This window comes from Lasioglossum baleicum, unplaced genomic scaffold (assembly GCF_051020765.1).
Source record: "Lasioglossum baleicum unplaced genomic scaffold, iyLasBale1 scaffold1583, whole genome shotgun sequence".
Classification (NCBI taxonomy): Eukaryota; Metazoa; Arthropoda; class Insecta; order Hymenoptera; family Halictidae; genus Lasioglossum; species Lasioglossum baleicum.
Genome location: NW_027470642.1, coordinates 2,056 through 22,038, shown reverse-complemented (window position 1 = coordinate 22,038; position 19,983 = coordinate 2,056). Strand labels below are relative to the sequence as shown.

At 41.5% G+C, this 19,983-nt stretch overlaps 2 pseudogenes; one reads left to right on the top strand and one right to left on the bottom strand.

The window, feature by feature from the left end:
- Window positions 1-2,475: 2,475 nt before the first annotated feature.
- LOC143220796 (large ribosomal subunit protein uL15-like) lies at window positions 2,476-3,610 on the bottom strand (annotated as a pseudogene).
- A 396-nt stretch (window positions 3,611-4,006) lies between these two features.
- LOC143220795 (eukaryotic translation initiation factor 5B-like) lies at window positions 4,007-13,726 on the top strand (annotated as a pseudogene).
- Window positions 13,727-19,983: the final 6,257 nt, after the last annotated feature.

Below are 19,983 nucleotides of genomic sequence, written 5' to 3'. Positions count from 1 at the left end.
ATTAGCATGAATTCGCTTTGTACCAGGATCACGACCGGATCACGAACTCGGGATCCACACCTCCGGGAGGTTCGCGCAGATTCATGCACGTCGATGCGTCTTCTATCCGTTTGCCTTCCTGAATCGCACGATCCATCGCTGTGATATCGGATCGGCGACAGTGAAATCCATCGAGCCACGAGGACTTCCACTCGTGGTGAACTCGAACCTCGTCGGTGAGTCGCACCTTCGCAGATCGATCATTATAGTTTACGATTTCGTTGCTAATCGTGATAACTCTTGCAAAAAAATTTAATCGGGAAAGTTAAAGTACAAACCAAAAGCTTTACATAACTACTTTTCATACCCTTACACAAATATTCTTAAGAATAAATTTAGTCAATCCTGAGAAAAAACAGTTTTTCTGTTAAATTTCGCTAATCTAAATTTTTTGCGAATCCACATCTTTACTTATTTTTAACCACTTCGGTACGGCGTTTATCGGCTGTAAAACCTTACACACAGCCAGCACTCATGGTGGGAACCTTACACACTGTCAAAAGGATGAACTAGTATTGTCCTTTTAAATGTCTGTAATGAGGAAAATTTTGACGTATTGAATGGTTGTTTACTTTACAGGTAATCTTACATGTAAGCAGGGCATATCTTTTTTATTACAATATTTCTAAATGTTCACAATTTATTTAAAAAAATGAAAAATGACAAAATTAAACCTCTTCGGCACTACCTGTTGACGCTTAGCTGTTCGTGTTCATCTCTTCCACCCGTCGACTATTGTCTACGCTCGTACCGAAGTGGTTAAATATTATATTGTCCTATATATGTGTGTATATATATATATATATATATATATATATATATATATATATATATATATTCGTTCGTATTGTGTTACACAAAACTTTTTTATTTAATAAAATCGAGACACTACATAGATAGAAAACAATTTATAATAGTATATAACTTTAAAATGTTTTTATAATTCTTCAAATAGCAGAATCTACAGTTCCCAAATTCTAATAGCTCTCCTCTCTCAGATATAGTGTAAAATAAACACTTAGGCAAATATAGAAAAAAAAGCGCGCACAATGTAATAACAAGTCTTTATCTTAATAAAAATGTTTCAGCCTCGTGTAATATTGGAATTATGTTAAATGATTATTGTATAATGCGAAATACACGTTCCACATTTCTACCAGAGGTGAATTCTATTTGCAAACAGGTGAATTTAATTCGCAAAACTTATAAAAAAAGCTTATAGAAGCACAGTCATAGTAAGATTCATAAATATCCCAGTTAAAAATATAATATAATTTAAACTTTTCTTTATTATAATATGAAAACCGAAAAATATATACCTTTCATCTGTTATGTAATATAAGCCTTAAAATAGAAATTTTTGGCATCTAATAGTTTTTGTACTAAAATAACATTATAAATTATGTTTACAAAATATTTTATGGTTTCTCTTTAATTGTCCAATCAAAATAACTCTTATTGTTCTAGTGCTTCTCATGCTAAACAGAAATGACTACTTTTGGGATGCGTGCAACAAATTAGATTATATATACTGATTGAATAACTCGTGGTGCAGTAGTTTAGTGAGATAACCTTGAGATGACAAGACAAAGAAATTGAATATTAGTAATTAAAAAAATTCATTAAATCAATCCATATTGTCGTAAAAATCAAGATTGAGCAAATTGCTCCTAGATCTCATCAATTTGTAAATATACTGATTTGTTTCTCTGAATTGTATAAAAGTTATGAGAATATACTGTTTGGTTAAAAGAAAAACGGATATTGATTTTAGGTAGTTCTATGAAAGAACAGGTCTCGAAACTATACTATATAAAAAAATGCATATAATAGATTAGATTTAACGTGTACCAGTGTACTTTTTCTGAAAATGTTGAATAATATGCCATGCTAAAAGTGAAGAAAAAAAATGTTACAAAAAAAGTGCATAATTTTATACTTAATTTTTTCTAAGAATGCTGTGTGTGTAATAACACGCGAATGCCTCTTTTTAAAACCCATGACTAGCTTTTGTCAGATTTCTGGTCGTATGGCATACCATTCTTTGAGGATATGAGTTTATAATTACTTTTTAATTACTAATTACTATTTTATAACTTTTGGATGTGCTTGAGATCATTAATCTGTTGAAAAATAAATTTTTTTAATGCATTAAGTCTGCAGAAGTCGTAAGATAGTTGGATAAAACATCGAAATAGTAGCCAAAATCTATAATTATGTTTATTAATACAAATTTTCTTACTTCGTAATAGCGAAAAACACCTTCCACCATTAAAAACACTCTGTCATAGTTAATAGTGGGAGATATATTTTTTGATTTTAGCCCGTTCTTATTATTAACACAATACTTTACTTTCTTTATATAATATCTAAATTTCTAAACCGAGATATAATAATATTTGCATTAAATACATTAAAATATATGAACCTGCATATTTAAGCAGAGAGCACACAGACTCCGCCGACAGCCTTAACTTTGGCCACTGCAGGTTTACTGAAAAATTTGGCTTTGACAATGACTGGCTGTTTACAAAGTCATCCATTTCCTAGAAGCTTGTAATATCCCTGTAAAATTAAATACAAAATATAGATATAAACTAATTGTATAAATTGAGAAAAAATATATAGATGTATATTTATATTATTTATAACTTACTGCTTTACAAGATCAATTACTGGAAATTTATTTTCTGAATCCTTATATTTAAGTCTTGTTTGTTCAGAAATTAAGTAATTTCGCATACCAAGCTGTGAAATGAAGTGAAAATTTACTACTAGTCGCATTAAATTAATACAGATTTAATATTTGTATAATTCATCAAAATACTAAGTCCATTCAATTGAATTTAGTTTGCCAGTGAATAGCACAATTATTATCATCAGATGCGTGTTATTATAAATTTCTTATGAAAATATGATAAATATATTTACCTTTCCAAAATAACCAGGATGGTGTTTGTCAAAGTTAATACGATGATGGTGTAAACCACCAACATTACCACGTCTACCAGGATGTTTTCTGTGCTTACCTACAATATAATATAATATTAATTTAATGCTATTTAATCTTTAATTATTTTTATTACAATAAAACTTGAATTTTACCATGATTTGTACGAGATCATACCTATACGTCCATGTCCAAAGCTTACGTGCCCACGAAATTTCCTTGTCTTCTTTTCATGTGTAGCCTATCAATAAAAAAGAAAGTAACTAAATTATATTGTGAAATTATTTATACAAATTTAATAGATCTCAATGTTTTGTCACGAAGGTTATGTTCGTATCCTAACGTAAAACTGCAAAGCTATCAATAAATAGAATCAATACTTGATTATTTCGCGAGAAAAATAATAATTTTAAGAGAATCTTTAATAAATTTTTAGTAAAATTATAATTTTTATTATTCTATTTATACAAATATGCTTTTAACAATCGCCGATTACGGACAAACAACTAAGATCACGAACTCATCATCTTGGTCGCAGCGTAAAGAACGAGAACCGCTTGTTCTTTACTAAAATTCTTAACTTTTACATTTCAAATGGCGTACGTGTACTTTGACTACCATTTAATCATAAAATAACTGTTAAGAAAATAATAGAAACTATTAATAGTATAGTACATATAGAAAATCCAGTTTAACTTCTGTTAAATTAAACCGTTAACTATTAATACAAGTAATAAGTTATCTTAAATTATAAATTATAAATAAATAAAAGAAAAATATATATATTTTGGTTAATTATTCAAATTTTCATGTAAACTACATTTTATGTTTTCCAAATTATTTTATATTTAAATATATTAAAAAAGTATCTATAGAAATTATATATTTTATGAAATAAAATTCGAAATAATAATATGAGATAAATATTTTTTTTATCAATAATTATTGTCTTGAAACACTTGTCGCGCATACGAAGTCAACTTTATGTTCGTGTAATGTACATTTTGCACAATTGTAATGATATATGGTTTAGCTGTGCACATAGCTGTACAGATCGGATTAAACGGTTTGGTGTTTGCAAGTTTTATATAATTTACTTGTAATCGTTTCAAAATTACTTATATTTGGAAGCCAATTTAATTTGTTCATAAAAAGAATTTTATTAGTAAAATAATAACGAAATTATTGAAAAACTGAATGCACATAAGGAAAATGTTAAAAGTAGATCAAGATACAGGAATCTCAACTAAAGAGAGGCAAGAAAGGTAAGGAAACAGTGACATAATTCATACATATATGTAATTGAATAAAAATAAAATAATAATACTCCGAATATATAAATATACGTTTACGTTTTAATTAAATTTTTATCATTTTTTTCTTATATGACGAATGTCGTCTGCTTTCACTTAACCTCAACTTAACCACTTTGATTAACAACTTTTTATATAAAATATAAAATTTGTTTTATTTGCTCGTGCATTATATATCAGTTCATGCTAATACTGATATTGATGCATAAATGTAATTTTTTAATTAGTTTAATCATTTTTATAATGTTTGAAGGTATATATTGATTTTTTGTAATGTAACGAGAGGGCTGTAAATGTATTCTTTATATAAGCATCAATAAGGAACTGTTATAGATTATATAACATATCTAAGTTATAATTGAATCAAGATATATATTTATAACTCATCTTTATATTTAACCAGAAGAAAGCGTAATGATAGCGAAGAAGATATCGAGAAAGTTTTGGCCGAATTGGAATTAGAATATCGTGGCAAAAGGAAGAAGTCAAAGATAAGCCAGTCGAACCAAAACCTGAAAATGAGGGCAAAAAGAAAAAAGGAAAGAAGGATAAGAAAAAAGAAAAAAATGAAATTATTGATATTAAAGAAGAGTTGAAGACTACTAAAATCCTTGAAGCGAATGATATGAATAACGAGGTGGAAAGTAGAACTGTAGAAACTGCTGCACAGAAGAAAAAGGAAAAGAAAGAGAGAGAAAAGCAAAGGAAACTTGTCCAGAAAAAAGCTGTACGTAATTTTAAATATTATGTTTGTTACGTATAATACTTACGTATAATATTATGATTTATTAGATGTAAATTAATCAACAATAGGAAACTGCTAAGAAAGGAGAAAATGAAGAAGGAAAGTCTATAGATACAATGGAGAAACAAATAAAAAAGAGCCAGAAGTAAAGGTATCGCAAACAAAAGGAGTATAATTAAAGGAGATGAATGAAGCAGATGTTTCTGCAGCTGGTGAAGGTGATGAGGGAAGAAAGAAGAAAAAGAAGAAGCAAAAGAAAAAGGTGACAAATAGTTTTGTGACCCCTTTAGGGAGATATATTTGTTAGGATATAACATTAATTTATGTGTACATTTAGTATAATTTGATATGTGCAATAGGCAAAGGTCCTGGGAAGAAGACTATTGCTGCAATGCAAGAAGCCTTAAAGAAATTAAAGGAAGAAAAGGAAAGAATGAAACGAGAAAAAGAAGAACGACTATGCCAAGAAGAATTGAGACAACTAGCTCAGTGGGAACAACTAAGGCTTGAACAGGAGCGAAAGGAAAGGAAAAAACTCAAAGAAAGGCAAAGAAAAGAAAGATTAAAGTCAGAAGGGAAACTTTTAGCTAGGAAATAAAAACAAGACAGAGCTAGAGCGCAAGCTATGTTGAATGCGCTTAAAGCTCAAGGTTTAGATTTACTGGATGCAGAGGAGAAGAAATTTAGACCAGGTAATTACAATACTATGGCATAAGAAGTAATATTTATAAAAATGGATTCCAGTACACAAACAAATGCCGTTTTAGGAACTCGCGTAAGACCGAACAAGGTAAAACAGCAAACGAGTGTCGATGAAAAAGACAATGAGAAAGTAGAGGAAAATGTTCCAGAGGCGGATAGAGTGGAAGTAGAAATTGTAGATCAACAGGTTAAGGAATCTGAAGAGAAGAAAGACGATGTGAAAGATTCATGGGATGCTGAATCTAATGAAGATGAACAGGACGAAGGTATCGGTTATGTATAACTACGAGTACGTTTTCAATCATATCGATTGAAACATTTTCTAATAGAAGATAATTTAGTAGATAAATTAGACGATGTGCCAAAAACTTCCAAAAGATTAAGTATACATGAGAAAAGAAAAGCAATCGCAAATTGAAGATAGTAAAAAAGAATCGTCGGAAAGTGAGTCAGAAAGCATGAGTGGTAGCGAATCAGAGACAGAGGAAAGCGAAGATGATAGCGGGTTAGAAGCTAAAGTATCGGATGCAGCAAAGAAAAAGGAACGAGTTAGAGAACGAATACAACTTCTGAGAATGGAAGCGGAAAAGAAAAAATCGTTAGATAATCTTCGAGCTGTCGTAGTGTGCGGTTTAGGTCATGTCAATACTGGGAAAACGAATATTCTTGACAAGTTGAGGAGAATGAATGTACAAGACGGTGAAGCGGGTGGTATAACGCAACAAATCGGTGCGACAAACGTACCTATTGATGCTATTCGAGAATCAACGAAACACGTGAAAGGAGTAAGTTATTTCTTATACACCGTATACGGCTGAACTCGTTAATAAAAAGTAATAATTTCTTGCAGTTTGTCGATAAGAAATTCAAAATACCTGATCACTTGATAATAGACATACCTGGGCATGAATCTTTTAGTAATTTAAGAAATCGAGGATCTTCTGTATGTGATATAGCGATATTAGTCGTAGATATTATGCACGATTTAGAACCGCAAACTATCGAAAGTCTTAATTTACTGAAGGCAAAGAAATGTCCTTTCATCGTAGCTTTAAATAAAATCGACAGGTTTTTAAAATCAATTGCTGCTGGCCTATATAAACGAGATCCTAAGGAAGAAACGCAACAATTTTTACAGATTATACGATTGCAAACTATGAATCGAAAAAATGTTCAGAACATCATTAAAAGCCAGTCTATTAATACACAGCGAGAGTTTGAGAAACATTCGATAGATGTTATCCTGCAATTTGCCGAACAAGGCTTGAATGCTGCGTTATATCACGAAAACAAAGATCCTAGAAGTTACGTATCCCTTGTTCCCACTAGTGCTATCACGGGTAAATATTACATAGTACGTCGTTTTTTGATAATTCGTGGTTTCGACGTAACTTAATAGGAGATACATATATCGTTACACATGATATAACTTTTTATCCAGGTGAGGGTATGGGTAATATGTTATCGTTAATAGTCGATGCGTGCCAGGGTCCACTAGCTAAAAGACTCATGTACAGCGAAAAGCTTTAAGCTGCCGTTCTGGAGGTGAAAGTGCTGTCAGGTCTAGGAACTACGATAGATTGTATTCTAGTCAATGGAATGTTGAGAGAAGGCGGGACAATGATAGTAGCGGGAACCGATGGTCCTATAGTGACTCAAATCCGTTCGCTGACATCATCTTTAGCCTGAAACGTCGGACGATAACGCATTCTCCAATTGCAGAAGACGTACATCGAGCATCGCGAGGTGAAGGCTGCGCAGGGGGTAAAAATAGCCGCGAAGGACTTAGAAAAAGCAATTGCGGGTAAACATTTTATCGAAATCTGCGCGTATCTGTCACAAGCATCGTTAATAATAGGAAGAAAAAAAACTCACGCTTGGATATTTGGCAAATAGGATTGAATCTTCAAGTGGCACAAAAACGGGACGATATGGACGTGCTGAAAGAGGAAATTGCAAAGGAGCTAGACAGCGCACTCGGAAATATTCGTCTGGCGGTACGAGGCGTTTACGTGCAAGCGTCAACTTTGGGAGCCCTCGATGAATCGTTAGACTTCCTGAAAAGTAGCCATATACCTGTGAGTTTCGTTTATGTCACGCGAGTTACATTTCTACCATGTAGGATATTTACTGCTCGATCGAGCCTCGTTCAGCGATAGAAGCGACGAATCGATACTCGAAAGTTAAGAAGTCGATTGGAAAGAAGAATTTCGCTCATTTTTTTTCCCTCCCAATTCATCCGGAGGCTGTGAATGGCGTCCGTTCGCACGCGTTTAATGAAATGTCGTTCGATCTCTCGGTGGAACAGCAGAACGGCAGAACGGCGAAATAGCGCTGAAAACATATGCGCGAAAGTAAACTGTGCAACCGTCAGAAAGATCGATGGTAAAGCGGACAGAGGGACCGAAAGCGAAATAATGGGGGGAGAGAGAGAGAAAGAGAGAGAGAGAGAGAGAGAGAGAGAGAGAGAGAGAGAATTGTAGTAAAAACGAGAAATAAAAGCGGAGAATGCTGCTGCGTTTGCGATGCAAAGCAACTTTGTTACATGCGGTAGATGTTTATCGAATTTCGTTTCCACCACATAACACGGTATAATTATATGAAAGTGGAAAATTATTTGATGCTATTTATATGTACCGGCTCGCAAACACTGTGTCGAAGCAGCAATTATTCGCGCGCGCGCGTACTGATGGAAGGGCACTATGGTGCTACAGCCACGGGAATAGACCGAGTAAAGACCGGGGTTTAACACTTTTTAACGTTAAGTCGCGCTCCACGTCTCCTTTCATTCCGGACGCGTCGTTCATCGGAAGGTTACATAAATAGAAGGTCCAGCTGGTCGTCGAATCGCTCATCACGCGAATTTCCAAATTCGATCCTCCGAAATACCAAGCCCTTCGCGTAGAGAAGTAATTCCACGCGTTCTTCTCGTGTCTTCTTACGTGGGATCGTTCACACGTCTCGAGGCACCTTGTACATCTCACGAATCAGAGCAGTTTCTAGATGACAACGTATGCTAGCAACGTACGTAAACGAAATTTATGTCGTATTAATTCGAAGAAAGAGATTATTTCATAAATTCATTATGGTCAGTTGAATAAAACCGGGAAACGGCAGTCTCGGTATCTTTAACATTGTAAAAATTCGCGTTACACGCTGTCTACTGTATTACATTACGCCAGGCAAATTTTACAAGTCATAACTTGGTTATTAAGGCGTTTACGATAAAATGGCAAAGGAGGGAAGTAATTGTGGTCCGCGAAGCGCTGCACGCCCCGAGTGCTTTTTAGAACGGGTGCAACGTAACGGAGATGCGTTCGAACAATGTTCGAAAAATCGTAGTTTCTCGCACAGGGTGAACAGAAGAATCGAAGCGGATTTAATGCAAAAAGTCGCGAGGCGAAACGCAGAATCGTAAGATCCAGGTGGTCCACCCTGTGTAGCGGAAAGATACGCGAGGAAAGGAAGGTTAATAGCCGAGTTAAAGCTACCTAGGTTGATACCTTCTTCTGCGTGTCCGTGAACGACCTCGGACGCGACTCAGACCGCAAAGGGTTAACGGAGGCGTAAGTTTAATAAATTAGAATTTCCTTGTTCGGAAAACGTTCCGCGATTATGACAAGAGGCTGAAGCTGATCCCTTTTTCTCCTTCAGACCCCTCCGTTTCTCACTCCCTCTCCCTTTCTCTCTCGCTTCCTCTCCGCTTCCTCCTGTTTGTACCACCATTTCTTTCGCTGGCAACATCTGTCGCCCGTCTTTTCTCCGTGAACTCTGTCTCTTTCCCTCCGTTTTCTTCCCTCCCCCTTCCGCCCTTCATTCGCCGCCCCCCCCCACTTTCCGCCATTTTGTTCTCCTCCATTTCCCTCCTTCACCCTCTTTCAACACCCACCGCCTTATGCGTCGATAGCATCTGTCGAATCGCAAATTCCAAACGGCTCCAGCGTTTCACCACCAGTTCGATGCTTTTCTTCCTTCGAATTCGCCTGTTTTTTCGCTAGAAACAGGGACTGTCGAGAAATTCTAGCCGACACCTTTGGCTCTTCGGCAGAAGATCTTCCTTTTCTACTCTTTCCGCGTCGAAAATTTCCCGAGCTTCGGGGAACCGCGCGAGTCGCGACGATTAATATCGTTCGGCGTTTCGCGAAAAGCGTAACGCATTTCCTTGAACTTGCTCGATTTTCCACGCGTTACCCGCTCCTCTCGATATTCTCGGCTCCGCTCTTATCCCCCGTTTCCTCCTCCTTCTTTCCTCTTTTCCCCATTTCTCTCCCCTTTTTTGAGTCTCGTTTGACACGTTTCATCCGACGCGGTCGTTAATTGCGTTCCTCAGCAACGGTGCCTCTCTCATCCTCGTTGACCACCTCCCACGCTATACCTTTTTTTCTCTCTCTCTTTCTCTCTTTTTCATTCATCCGGTCATACACACGCAGTTCGCTCCTTCTTACCATATTCCGGCGGATGGCGATTCAGCGTTCGTCAATGAAACACGACTATCTCTCGGTGTTTCGGTGAGTAGGCTCGTTTATCGGACTTCTAATTGGCCCGCGTTTTTCTTTCCTTTTCCCACCGGTTCATCGCCGCAGGTTCGTTCGTTACGTAAAGGTCACGAGTTTCGGCAAAGCTCGTTCCACTGTCTAAAGGCTCCTTCCCATCAGACTCCTTCGATTTCTGCTCTCGTTTCTTCCTCTCTCGTTGTACTATAGAAATCGTTATCATAGTCGAGCGATGATCGGCTCGGGAGGGCGAGCATGCCTGGAATCCGAAGCGAGTTGCACGCGCGCGCGCAGGTATGCTAATCGCGGTCTTGTTTACAAATAATAAGAGTGGAAAACAATGACGTAGGTGCGGCGAAATGCCGGGTATTCGCGTGGACGAGTAGCGGCGGTCTCGCTATGGGGGTCCAGGGTAAAAACCGCCGCGTATCTTGTCCTAATATCGGAATGCGGCGCCACACCGAAAGTCTTATAAAGCCGTCTTATCTTTAAAAAAATTCGCGGCAACGTATCTCTTCTACTCGTCCTGATTATCGGCCCGCCGCTCGTCTCAACTCGAAAATTAGCTCGTAAATCTAGCTACTGTTGCACTACCACTTTATCCGCTGGCAATTAGTCGTACATTATCCTTCAATAGTTTTGTTATCTTAATGGGACCGAATCCTCGACGCTAGAACCGCCGGCCCACTCGAAATTCCCGCTTTCCCCGTCGCCGCATTCGATAAAAGCTCCTCGCTTTAGGTAATCGCGTGCGCGCCTGTTTGATCGATCGCATCTTTGAGATGCGCGTACCTAGAACGTGTCGCAATAAGCAAGCCACGACGAATATACTCGTCAAACACGGAGTACGCGTTGTTGTTGCGATATAGTATCAGGTTGCAGCCAAACGACTCTTCTGTTTTTTTTCCTTTCCAATTTTATCACTCGCCTAATCCACTCACTCTGTGCGTGTGGCTATTTATTTGCGTCGCGTCGTTTTAGTTACCACTGTGTAACTTTTTTTTTGCAGGCGGGTAACGCCGGTCTTTGTATTAACAGTTTTTTCGTTAAATACGCGTTTTTATATCTGTTAGAATTCTTTTTGTCTACGATTTCTTACAAAAGTACAGTAAAACTCGTAACTCGAAAATAATATCATATCTAATATTCGGTAAAAGCGGTAGAACTTTGAGAAATCTAACGGCAAATGTGGGATTCATATCGAATTATTCCGGTATTAATTTATGTTAATTATCTACTCTATTTATGCGCATTCGCATACTCTTATGGTCTCCATGAACAATATATTCACATTCCACATCCGACCTATTCCATACTAGTCTTTCGAACTTTCTAAACCTTTAAATCACGCTTAGATGATTAAAAAGATGTCAGTCGGGTATATTTCGTTTGTCGGACATTTTCGCAACATTACCTTCGCAAATCTTGGTTTCAATTAGCCGTTCTCGTTTGGTGAATGATTTTTTATCTCGGTCAATAGGTTTGAACGCTGTACACGAGTACATTGTCTCGATAGTAGGAGCATCGTAGTTCTAACCGACGGAATAACTTGTTTGTATGTGCATCGACGCGTTTATTTCTACGTTGTCGTGTCTCGTCGCATCGGCCAGCCGAGTCCGGACAGCACGCGTTACTAGTTATTTTTGCGGCCAAACAGCACACGCTTGCCCGCATAACGTTCCACGTTACGGTGACAGTGGTTTACGCTCTACCTTGATATTTTGTTTTCCTTCCGAGTACGGAACTCCATGGCAAAGCCGGGCCGAGAACTTCCCTTTTAAACGCGGACCCGACTCCACGCGGACACACCTCTCTCTTACTTGGCCTTTCTATTGTTTCCCTCGAAATCTAGGCGTCACCGCACGAATTTTTCTACGAATTCATCGAATCGACGATCCGAACGTCGAAAATCGCTTTTAAAATTTTGATAATCGTTGGTGATTGCGATCTCCGTGGATTAATTGCTCGTTATCCCGAAGAACGCACGGACTCAAAAATCGCGTAGTTCAATCATCGGTGCGTTAAGAGATTTTTCGGTTTGCAGTATGCTGGAATTCGGATCGGCTCGGTGGTGAAGAAGGACGTAATGAAGGCTTCGATCGTGTTGGAACACGATAGCCAGTGAGTATTTCAGTACCGATTTAGACTAGACACGTTACACGGGATCGACGTCGACTGGTTTACAGATACGCGACGATCCTCGCGTTCGACGTGAAGGTCGAAGAGAGGCCCAGGAGTTGGCCGATTCTCTCGGCGTGAAGATCTTCCAGGCAGACATCATATGTCATCTGTTCAAATTCACGGCGTACAGGGAAGAGCTGAAGCAACGGAAATGGGACGAGAACAAGCACATCGCCGTGTTCCCTTGCAAACTTCGCGTGTTGCCGCAGGTATGCGCCTCCTAGCTTCATTTCCCTCTGTTCTTCCGCGCTTGTCGAGAGCTGGACGAAAGTAGATCGTCGTCACGACGCTCGTCGACGTGGACTCCGGTTGTTAAAAGGCTGTTATCTCGCGTTGCAGTACACTTTCAACTCCCGTGATCCGATCGTGGTGGGCGTGATAGTGAAGGCAGGGATCGTGAAGGAACACCGCTCTGCGTTCCCAGCAAAGACGCGAGTATTCGACTCGCCCCTTATATTTGCCACGTTACGCTTTTGTCAGTACGCTGCACGTTATCAGAAATGTCTCTGCGGAACGCTGCATATGAGGCATACAAATGGAAGGGAAGTTCCGTCGCGCGAGAATAATTGCACTGCGAAAAAGCGCGGCCAGGAATTAATTTAGAGTCCCGTCACGGTAACCGCGTGTCTCTTTTCCCTCGTCGCCTTTGAATACGATTATCCGCGAATTCGAGTCGAATCCTTAAGGAGCTCTGCGGCTGGAACACTTGTGAGCGAGCGCTATCCGCCGGCGCGTAAGTGAAAGTACGGTTCAGTCCAGTTGCTGCTCGATAGATCGCCTCGATCAAACGCGTTTCCTCCAGTTTCTTTCCATTTATTTCCCTTTCCCGTAGGTGTCACTCTACTACCTCCAAGCTCCGCATTTTTCCAGCCTGAAGGCTTACTCCGATCGCTCTTCTGATCGTTGCGCTGCCACTGAAACCGCGAACGCCTCGCGTGTTTTTCACCTTTCCGCTCCGGGTGCCGAGAAATCGGCAGTTTCTCGAGGAGAAATCCTCTATCGCTACGGCAGACACGGTAGAAAAGCTTCTCTCGAGTAAATACCAGTCTCGTTTGAAGTTGCTCGATAACCATCGAGATCTCGTCGCGACATTCTCGCCTCGACCCGCTCAGGAGATCAACAGCAGATTCGAGTAAATTGCGACTCTTAATTTCATTACATTACGCGCTATTGAGAAAGAAAACCTCGTCGTTTGGGGCTGGTTTCTCGAGTCGGTGTCCGCGTAACTCCTGCCGCGTGTATGCTCGTTGACTTAGGGCTGTCGACGAGCGTTCGAAAATGGAAAGCAACGAACGGGAATTGAGATTTACGAAACGGCGGAGGTTTCGAGAGTTGTCGGGGCAGTAAACGTGGCGGTTTAGAAAATTGGAGGAGATTATCAAGTGGGTCCCATCGCCTGTCGGGTTCCTTCTCTCTTTCTCGTAAACTGGTGGGCAGCGGTTCTTTGCAGCCTCGTTTTACGCGGTAGCTCGCAAACGCTACAGGTTGCCTAGCCTCGAATTCGTAGGCGTCGCGATGCCATTAGCAGCCTGAAAATTCCCGTAAACAAAAATTCCAGGTATATTCTCGTGAAACACGTCCACGCGGCGGCCGTGCCGCGGACCGAAATGATTTACTATGCAAACAGTTCGCGTCCGAATAGTTGCGCTCTTTGCGCAACATCGTTTCGAATTTTCGTGCGTGGGAACCGCTTGATTTATCTGGACATAAGTGTTCCCTCCGCTCGTTTAAGGAACATTCAATTATTGGCTTGACGACATTCAATTATTTCGTCCAACTCGAACGCCGGCCCATTGTCATGCCGTTCCTCCTGCTCTCGCGGGCCCTCTCGCCGTTTCGACGGGCCACGCGCCCTTTTTCTCCTCCCGTTTTTCCCCAATGTCACGTTCGACCTCGAGTAATCTCTCCCGATATCCCGATATCGATCGTGATCGCAGCTTTGCACGCGCGAGCGATCGATAACGTCCGCACAGGCATTGAAAATCGGTCGACTCTGTTGGTTTCTCGGTATCTCCGCGATTGCGAAGGGATTCGACGCGATATCGGTGTCTACGGCACACGGCGCCGAGACGCCGGTCGCTGCGGAAGAGAAAAAATTGCGCGAGCGGCGACGCGGCTGGCGGTTACGTGCCGAATGTAAATGCGCGGTATAAATTACCGGATTCGATAATATCGAAGCGTGTGAGGCTGATAGTAAAATTCGTAGCGGGCACGCGGCGTATCTACGTGTGCAACGAGCGTTTCTCGCCTGCGCGTAGAAAGCAGCTCCGACCGGCCGTTGCTGGTCCACGCGTCCTCTGCTCCAAACCGACACTTCTTTACGCCCTATCCTTCCCTTTCCCTCCGTTTTCCCCTTTATTTCATCTCCCCACGAATTCCATCCGCGGACCACGGGGCCTAGTAACCAGCAACTTTGCTCCAAGTCGATTGGAAGTGATGCTACCGAGGTATCTGGCTATATCTTACCTAGGAACATTCGAATCCGTGTTTTATCGCGTTAAAGAACGATAGATTCTGTGTTTCGAGGTTTCGAGTTTTCCGGTATAAATCGGAGCCGTAATTCTTCGAGTTGAATTTTGTCAAGTCTTGAAATTGGAAGTTAGAATCACCGACCTGGAATGTGTAATTAAATATGACGGATATATATAGTATACGTGTATGCATAGTACCTATTGGGTTGCTTAACAAACAACTCCAAGTATTTTTAGTATAAACTGAAGTCATAATTGCTTCTGGATCGTTGTTACGTTGAATTTAATAGTAGGAGGTTCTTTGGGTAGAATTCTGTTAAGCCCCGAGATTGGAGGTTAGGATTACCGACTTGGAATGTGTAATTAAATATGGAAAATATGCATAGTAGGTATAAGCTTGGTATTCATTGAGCTGGCTAACCGGTAATCTCGGTGCTTGTCGCGCGAAACAGCAGTTGTCTCTTATAAACAAAAGAAGGATTATCGAGTAACGCATCGATCATTTTAGCGTACAATTTTTCACCGTCTTGCGAGCAGCTGTGAATTTTAATCGCCGCGTGGATATATATCATCGAATAGGTAACGAGAGGAGGAAGCGATGAAAGAACGATTCTGTTCCGCATCGAGGAATTAAACACGCGTAAAATTATTAATCTCGTTTCTATCCGAATAAAAGTCGCGACGATTTTCCTTCGAAGATCTTTCAAACGGATAGATCCTGCTCTGTCCGTTTTCTCACACTCGAGGAGCGGGATTTTAATCGATTTCAGCGTGGACGTTAGGATTACGTAACGGAGACACGGCAGATAGCGAATGCATAAACGATACTGAATAGATTCGGTGCGGTATCAGCAATTGTCGGGGCAGTTTTTATTAGCGAGCGATGATCCAGATCGGATGTCGAATATCACGAGCGGACGAGAAGATCGCGATGCTCGCGACCCGTCGTGAAAGGAAGCTTGCGCAGAGAAAGACACGAGACACGCCTTCTACGTGATTCCGCAAGCGCCGCGCGTATTTCGCTCGTTTCGTCCATCGTCGTGGGCCATCCGACGCCTTCGGTACGCTAAACCGACGTTTCGAACCTCGAACTTTCTTTAAAACCTTCGCGCTCGATCTCCGAGTTTGCCCGTTGTTCCGTTTTCCAAAGATTCCGTTGCTTCTGCGTTCGCTGGTAATCCCATCGTGCTAGCTTCAACGTCGAAACGAGTTTAATACTGGATCTATCGAGGCGGATATACCATTTTTGTAGTTTTTGCAAAAATTAACGCAGGTTTTCGTTCGGGCAGTGATATAATTGAATTGAAACCTTTTGCTTTTGGAATTTTCCGTGGGTCTAGGACCGTTTTCGAATCGGTATAATTAAGAAACGGTTTGGCCGATCGGAATTCCTCGGAAAGGGAGAAAAATTGTCGCGGCCGGAAGGTGGGATTGACGAAAAATCCGGTGGTGAAGCAGAGATAAAATGCACGAGCAAACGTCGGAGGCATTTGCACGGCTTCCGTCGTTATCGGGCGTGCACGCGCGTTGCGCAACGACCTCGATAGGCGCTGTAACATCGAGCGGAAATCCGGCGGATTCTTTCAGCCTGCCGTTTTCTTGCCGTTCCTCCATTCCTTTTCTTCGCCTTATCCCTTTTCCTCCGTCGGCCCCTCTCCACTCCTCTTTTCCTTTTCCCTCCTCGATCACATCATCCATCTATGCCATACTCTTCTCTCCTTTTTTTCACGTTATTCTGCTTTCTGCAACGTCAGTCGCTAGATTAATCCGTCGTATCCGCGGTTCCAGCGAGTTTGAGAAAACTCACCGGGCTGCAGAAAGAATCTTCTTGCATTGAGCTTTGTTAGATTTGTCGTGAATTAATTCCGACGACAAGTACAGGGAAAATTGCAGAACACGAATTAATTCCAGGACGGAATTTTTTTATCGTCGTTTCATTAAACGGTTATGGTAATAAGGTATCGCCATTGAAATTGGGAAGCAGTGGAATTTATATAGTTTTTAACTAGCTCCCCACGATCTATATCTCAGATATACCCAAGGTAAATATCTTCTTCCTACGTGTGCCCCATTATTCGCGCAATATCGTTGCCGCGAGATTTACTCTTACTTCGAACAGCAACGCGATTAAGACTGGCGTGAAAATAAATTCTGAAATACAAGTTACGATTTTTCTCGGAAATCGCAAGGAAAGATCGAGCGGATGGCGGAGTCAAGACCGGAAATAATTGAATCTTATTACCGATCGATGGTCAAAGTTACGGTGTCACGGTGCGTTAAATCCTCGGCAACGAGGAGATAAATAACGCGATCGATAACGGTGGAAGGTAGCAGGAAATCGGCGGGAAAGAAGTATCTATTACGTGGCAAAAGAGAGTACGCTCCGCTTATCTTCCAACTTTCCGTGTCTATCTGGAATTGGATTTTTCCGTTCGAGACGGCACAGAGGCGGACATCGATCGGGAGATCGATCGACGATGCTTCGCGAAGTCGCGTCACCACGGCTGGAACCTCGAACAGCTCGAGACGAGCAGCCTTTCGATGAAAAAGAAGCCAGCTAGGCTGTTTCATCGTCGGAGCTTCGACACGCTATCCTCTCGTGCTCGAACCTCTGACTCGAATTCGAAACGGGAAAAAGGGCACGTCGATTTCGCGTATTTCCGCTAGATCCGCCTTTCTTACCGGTGGAATTTTTGCGAAATCCCCTCGGTTCCGTTATCTAACGTCGATAATGCGTCGTTTCCTGCGAGCCGATCTATGCATCATCGTTGCGTGCAAAGTCACGCCGCAAAAATGGTAATGAGGTCGTCCAGTCTTCTGCGAATCTATCCGTGCGAATAAACACGGACATTACCATTCCGATCGGGAAAATCTCGCGTGTGGAAAATCGCGTCGCGGAAAGACGATCGATCGAATCGATGTTTTCGCGAATCGCAAAGGAGCATCAAACTTATTGTTATCAGGAAGATTGGCAGAAAATCGCGTTGCGGGGGAATTACAGCTCTGCTTCGAACCAACTTCTGAGAGCAAACACCGAAATTAGCATTTCCGTCGCGAGATGTTACGCGTGGAATTGGCGTTGGGAAAAATCGTGAGGTCGGGTTTTTAGCCGCGTTTATTGTCCTCTGCGAATCGATTCGCGCGAGTAAACAGCGATATTACCATTTCGATCGAGTAGTTTTACGTAGTTGGGACGATAGAGCGGCTGCCATTGCCATCTGGCAGCCGATCTCTGCCAGCGAAAAAATGGTATTGCAAAACGCGATCGAGGAACGAAGATGACATCACGTCCAACGTTGTCCTTCGCAGATCGAGCCGTGCGGATAATGGATATTACTATGATATTTCGTGGTTAAATTAGCCATGTCCTGTAGGTTTGTCGGTCGGAGAATCCCGAAATTAGGGTTCGATCGGGGCGAGAGATTAGGCGAGGGATTAGGTGGAAAAGCGGGCGAGGAATGCCAGGCAAGGTGGTCATCGGATTAATCGCGTGCGTTGATCGATTCGAGGAACGTTACGCGGCGTTGCTACGTGTGCAGGTATCATTTCAATGGCATAACGGCCGGGAAAAATTAGCGGAACGGCGTTACGAATTTAAACGCGACTTCTGGCCGGTCGGCGATTCGACCTTCAACGATAATTATATCAAGGAAACGTGAAGAAGATTTCGGAACCACCACGAATGGTATTCCCGTCCGGAGTGACAGAAACTCGAAATTCCGTGGTGTGTGAGTTCCCTTCCGGCAGAAGGCCGCTCGTAACGTTCTTCCTTTCCCTCTCTTCCTCTCTTTCTTCCTCTCTCCCTCGCTCTCCCTCTTCCTACACGCTCGATCTCCCCCTAGTTTTCCTCCTCTTCCGGCTAGTAGGTACCAGAATACATTTGTAAATTTACCGATTGCGAGTAGAAAATTAACACGTCGTAGCGGATTGGCCGAGTGGGACCGCGAGGAAAGTTAATTAACGAGCACGTGAACGGAATACAAAACGTGTCTCATTATCGAGCGCGATGTGCGAGTCGTAGAACTTTGCTTTCGGCGAAGGATAGAGACACCGGGATCCGGAAAACCGGGTAACGCGGTAGGAGCGCGACGTTCTCGCCTCAGGATGTCACGAATCGGTACACGTGGCAAGAATTGTACTCTGGGAACACCGGAAACGCGCAATTTTCTAATCGTTTCTCCAAACACGACCAATTTCTTTCGCGAAGATATCCCTTTCTCGAGCGCAGAGATATCGAGATGAAGAAAATGGGATAACAGGTGTCAGAGGACTCTCGTTTGAGCAAGTGACGCGTTATATACTCCTGGCAAGGATGCAGTTAGAGTTAAGAAGGACGACGTTCGAAGGATCTTTCAAAATGGAGCGATCGCGTACAATTCTTCCGCGATTGTATTCTTTCTCGAGACGTGATAGGTCGCTTCTTTGCCTCTTCCATTTTTCACGTGACAAGCAACGGCGTATATTCCACCAAACTCGATATAAGATTCGTAGCGAGTTTGATGAATTTTCTTAGGTTTTAGGCTTACCTAAAATTCCCTAGACATTTACGAAAATTGTATTTTTCGAAAATAATTTCTGGTAACACTCGGAATGCGTATCGACACGCGTGACAAGGATAATCGAAGGCGAACGAGGACGATGGGCCAGAGTTCTTCCAGTAGTGTCAGCCGGTGATGATTTTCGGGAGAAATAGAGCGAGTTACGGGAGATTGCGGTGGAAAAGCGTATATCGGTACGCGTGGCAAGGGTATAGAGGATTAAGAGGACGGGACCCGAGCCTTCCAACCTTTCAGCCGCAGTCGGTCGCGCGAAAGGGAAAACGTGCCGGCTAATATTAGAGGAAAGTTCAAAATGTGTAGAAGAAGGGCATATAAGTGGAGATGCCGCCCCTTCAGAGGCGGAATGAAAAGAAAGGAAAAGGAGGGACGCGGGAGGGAGCGAGAGGGAGCGAGAAAAAGGTGAAAAAGGATGAAAGGGCGATGAGACAGCCGGCGATGGGGGTAAAACAAACATACATGGAAAGCGTATCTACAATTAGAGCGTCTATCGAGTAGCGTAACGACCGGAAGGAAGCCAGAGGCGTTTCCAC